The following is a 6,000-nucleotide window of genomic DNA, read 5'->3' as shown; positions in this document are numbered from 1 at the left end:
CTTATCTGGACAAAATGACAAGGAGGAAAGATTCACCACACACACACAAAAAAGAACAAAAGGCCGTACTGAAGGCTAGGGACCTAATCAATACAGACATTGGTAATATATCAGATCTAAAGTTCAGAATGATGATTCTCAAGGTTCTAGCCAGGCTCGAAGAAGGCATGGAATATTAGAGAAACCCTCTCGGGAGAGATAAAAGAACTAAAATTTTAAAAAAGCTATTAATGAGGTGCAATAAAAAAAGGAGGCTCTCACTGCTAGGATAAATGAGGCAGAAGAAAGAATTAGTGATATAGAAGACCAAATGACAGAGAATAAAGAAGCTGAGCAAAAGAGAGACAAACAGCTACTGGACCACGAGGGAAGAATTTGAGAGATAAGTGACAACATAAGAGAAAACAACATTAGAATAATTGGGATTCCAGAAGAAGAAGAAAGAGAGAGGAGAGCAAAAGGTATATTGGAGAGAATTATTGGGGAGAATTTCCTTAATATGGCAAAGGGAACGAGCATCAAAATCCGGAGGTGCAGAGAACCCCCCTCAAAATCAACAAGAATAGGTCCACACCCCATCACCTAATAGTAAAATTTACAAGTTTTAGTGACAAAGAGAAAATCCTGAAAGCAGCCTGGGAAAAGAAGTCTGTAACATACAATGGTAAAAATATTATATTGGCAGCAGACTTATCCACAGAGACCTGGCAGGCCAGAAAGAACTGGCGTGATATATTCAGAGCACTAAATGAGAAAAACATGCAGCCAAGAATATTATATCCAGCTAGGCTATCATTGAAAATAGAAGGAGAGATAAAAAGCTTCCAGGACAAACAAAAACCAAAAGAATTTGCAAACACCAAACCAGCTCTACAGGAAATACTGAAAGGGGTCCTCTAAGCAAAGAGAGAGCCTAAAAGTAGTAGATCAGAAAGGAACAGAGACAATATACAGTAACAGTCACCTTACAGGCAATACAATGGCCCTAAATTCATATCTCTCAATAGTTACCCTGAATGTTAATGGGCTAAATGCCCCAATCAAAAGACACAGGGTATCAGAATGGATTAAAACAAAACAAAACCCATCTATATGTTGCCTACAAGAAACTCATTTCAGACCTAACGACACCTCCAGATTTAAAGTGAGGGGGTGGAAAACAATTTACCATGCCAATGGACATCAGAAGAAAGCTGGGGTGGCAATCCTTATATCAGCTCAATGAGATTTTAAACCAAAGACTATAATAAGAGATGAGGAAGGACACTATATCATACTCAAAGGGTCTGTCCAACAAGAAGATCTAACAATTTTAAATATCTATGCCCCTAACGTGGGAGTAGCCAACTATATAAACCAATTAATAACGAAATCAAAGAAACACATCAACAATAATACAATAATAGTAGGGGACTTTAACACTCCCCTTACCGAAATGGACAGATAAACCAAGCAAAAGATCAACAAGGAAATAAAGGCCTTAAATGACACACTGGACCAGATGGACATCACAGATATATTCAGAACATTTCATCTCAAAGCAACAGAATACACATTCTTCTCTGGTGCCTGTGGAACATTCTCCAGAATAGATCACATCCTGGGTCCTAAATCAGGTCTCAACCGGTATCAAAAGATTGGGATCATTCCCTGCATATTTTCAGACCACAATGCTCTGGAGCTAGAACTCAATCACAAGACAAAATTTGGAAAGAACCCAAATACATGGAGACTAAATAGCATCCTTCTAAAGAATGGATGGGTCAACCAGGAAATTAAAGAACAATTGAAAAAATTCATGGAGACAAATGATAATGAAAAGACAATGGTTCAAAATCTGTGGGACACAGCAAAGGCAGTCCTGAGAGGAAAATATATAGTGGTACAAGCCTTTCTCAAGGAACAAGAAAGGTCTCAAGTACGCAACCTAACCCTACACCTAAAGGAGCTGGAGAAAGAACAAAAAAGAAAGCCTAAACCCAGCAGGAGAAGAGAAATAATAAAGATCAGAGCAAAAATCCATGAAATAGAAACCAAAAAAAACCAATAGAACAAATCAACGAAACTAGGAGCTGGTTCTTTGAAAGAATTAATAAGACTGATAAACCCCTGGCCAGGCTTATCAAAAAGAAAAGAGAAAGGACCCAAAAATATAAAATCATGAATGAAAGAGGAGAGATCACAACTAACACCAAAGAAATTATAAGAACATACTATGAGCAACTCTACACAAACAAATTTGACAATCTGGAAGAAATGGATGCATTTCTAGAGACATACAAACTACCACAACTGAACCAGGAAGAAATAGAAAACCTGAACAGACCCATAACCAGTAAGGAGATTGAATCTCTGAGCAAACAACAGCCCAGGGCCAGACGGCTTCCCAGGGGGATTCTACCAAACGTTTAAAGAAGAACTAATCCCTATTCTCCTGAAACTGTTCCAAAAAATAGAAATGGAAGGAAAACTTCCAAACTCATTTTAGAGGCCAGCATCACCTTGATCCCAAAACCAGACAGGGATCCCATCAAAAAAGAGAATTACAGACCAATATCCTTGATGAACTCAGATGCAAAAATTCTCACCAGAATACTAGCCAATAGGATTCAACAGTACCTTAAAAGGATTATTCACCACGACCAAGTGGGATTTATCCAAGGGCTGCAAGATTGATTCAACATCCGCAAATCAATCAATGTGATACAATACATGAATAAAAGAAAGAACAAGAACCATATGATACTCTCAATAGACGCTGAAAAAGCATTTGGCAAAGTACAGCATCCCTTCCTGATCAAAACTCTTCAAAGTGTAGGGATAGAGGGCACATACCTCAATATTATCAAAGCCATCTATGAAAAACCCACCGCAAATATCATTCTCAATGGAGAAAAACTGAAAGCTTTTCCGCTAAGGTCAGGAATATGGCAGGGATGTCCATTATCACCACTGCTATTCAACATAGTACTGGAAGTCCTAGCCTCCGCAGAGAACAAAAAGCAATTAAAGGCATCCAAATCGGCAAAGAAGAAGTCAAACTCTCACTCTTTGCAGATGATATGATACTATATGTGGAAAACCCAAAAGACTCCACTCCAAATCTGCCAGAACTTGTACAGGAATTCAGTAAAGTGTCAGGATATAAAATCAATGTGCAGAAATCAGTTTCATTTCTATACACCAACAACAAGACAGAAGAAGGAGAAATTAAGGAGTCAATCCCATTTACAACTGCACCCAAAACTGTAAGATACCTAGGAATAAACCTAACCAAAAAGGCAAAGAATCTATACTCAGAAAACTATAAAGTACTCATGATAGAAATTGAGGAAGACAAAAGGAAATGGTAATATGTTCCATGCTCCTGGATTGGAAGAACAAATATTGTGAAAATGTCTATGCTACCTAAAGCAATCCACATATTTAATGCAATTCCTATCAAAATACCATCCATTTTTTTCAAAGAAATGGAACAAATAACCCTAAAATTTATATGGAACCAGAGAAGACCTCGAACAGCCAAAGGAATATTGAAAAAGAAAGCAAAAGTTTGTGGCATCACAATTCTCAACTTCAAGCTGTATTACAAAGCTGTCATCATCAAGACAGCCTGCTACTGGCACAAAAACAGACAAATAGATCAATGGAACAGAATAGAGAGCTCAGAAATAGACCCTCAACTCTATGGTCAACTGATCTTCGACAAAGCAGGAAAGAATGTCCAATGGAAAAAGACAGTCTCTTCAACAAATGGTGTTGGGAAAATTGGACAGCCACATGCAGAAAAATAAAATTGGACAAGTTCCTTACACCACACACGGAAGTAGACTCAAAATGGATAAAGGACCTCAATGTGAGAAAGGAATTCATCAAAATCCTTGAGGAAAACAGGCAGCAACCTCTTCGACCTCAGCTGCAGAAACATCTTCCTAGGAACATCGCCAATGTCAAGGGAAGCAAGGGCAAAAATCAAGGTCAAAAATGTGCATTTTTGCACACAAAATGTCCCTGAGGCTGACCATCCCCCTAGTTTGCCTGGACTGGATTGGTTTCCCAGGCCATTGGGATTTCATCAGATCAAAAGCTTTTGCACAGCAAAGGAAACAGTTAACAAAACCAAAAGACAACTGACAGAATGGGAGAAGATATTTGCAAACGACATATCAGATAAAGGCCTAGTGTCCAAAATCTATAAAGAACTTATCAGGGGCGCCTGGGTGGCTCAGTGGGTTAAGCCGCTGCCTTCGGCTCAGGTCATGATCCCAGGGTCCTGGAATCGAGTCCCGCATCAGGCTCTCTGCTCGGCGGGGAGTCTGCTTCCCTCTCTCTCTCTCTGCCTGCCTCTCTGTCTACTTGTAATCTCTGTCTGTCAAATAAACAAATAAAATCTTTAAAAAAAAAAAAAGAACTTATCAAACTCAACACCCAAAGAACAAATAATCCAATCAAGATATGGGCAGAAGACATGAACCAACATTTCTGCAAAGAAGACATCCAGATGGCCAACAGACACATGAAAAAGTGCTCCACATCACTCGGCATCAGGGAAATACAAATCAAAACCACAATGAGATATCACCTCACACTAGTCAGAATGGGTAAAATTAACAAGTCAGGAAATGACAGATGCTGGTGAGGATGTGGAGAAAGGGGAACCCTCCTACACTGTTGGTGGGAATGCAAGCTGGTGCAACCACTCTGGAAAACAGCTTGGAGGTTTTTCAAAATGTTGAAAATAGAACTACCCTACGACCCAGCAATTGCACTACTGGGTATTTACCCTAAAGATACAAATGTAGTGATCCGAAGGGGCACATGCACCCGAATTTTTATAGCAGCAATGTCTACAATAGCCAAACTGTGGAAAGAACCTAAATGTCCATCAACAGATGAATGGATAAAGAAGATGTGGTATATATACACAATGGAATACTATGCAGCCATCAAAAGAAATGAAATCTTGCCATTTGCGATGATGTGGATGGAACTAGTGGGTATCATGCTTGCACAAAATAAGTCAATCTGAGAAAGACAACTATCATATGATCTCCCTGATATGAGGAAGTGGAGATGCAACATGGGGGGTTAAGGGGTAGGAGAAGAATGAATGAAACAAGATGGGATTGGGAGGGAGACAAACCATATGTGACTCTTAATCTCAGGAAACAAACTGAAGGTTGCTGCAGGGAGGGGGTTTGGGAGAGAGTGTTGGGGTTATGGACATTGGGGAGGGTATGTGCTATGGTGAGTGCTGTGAAGTGTGTAAACCTGGTGATTCACAGACCTATACCCCTGGGGATAAAAATACATTATATGCTTATAAAAACAAAACAAAACACACAGAGAATAAATAGTGTAAATGCACTCCTATGCAGCACCCACAGAGCCTCTAGAAAGGGAGGAGGAAGTGCATTTGCTGTTCCCATTTCTTCATCTTTGCACACCTGTACCTCACAGTCCATCGTTTTGTTTGTGGAGCATCCTGGAAAAGTTCTTCAATGACACTGCCAGTATAGTCACCAAAAAGTGCACACAAAATGTCCCTGAGGCTGACCATAGTTTGCCTGGACTGGATTGGTTTCCTAGGCCATGAGACTAACCCATCGTCCTCCACCTCCTAACATGGGATGGGTTTGTCTGGTCTGTCTTTTCAGTGAGGTCGCAGAGATCATTTCCCTGTACAAATACAAACTGGGGTAAATGGGTTTGTCCATCGTACTTATTAGGTCACTAATATCCATAGCAAGGTGGCAGGTGATTTCTTTGTTTTGTTATTGCTTAGGCTTCTAAGGAATTTTTCATTGCAGTATCCCTTTAAAAGTGAAGAAATGAGGTGTCCAGACATCATCTTTATCACATCTAGCATATAAAACATTGAGTCCTACTGCCACCAAGAACTTGACATCTTCACTTTCAACACCACCTCATAACATCTTAGCACTCTAAATTCACTTTCTCCTCATGTTGAATTAATATGGACTTATTTAAAAGATTTCT

Source organism: Mustela erminea, chromosome Y, assembly GCF_009829155.1.
Source record: "Mustela erminea isolate mMusErm1 chromosome Y, mMusErm1.Pri, whole genome shotgun sequence".
Lineage (NCBI taxonomy): Eukaryota > Metazoa > Chordata > Mammalia > Carnivora > Mustelidae > Mustela > Mustela erminea.
Note: the sequence above shows the minus strand (reverse complement) of the source record.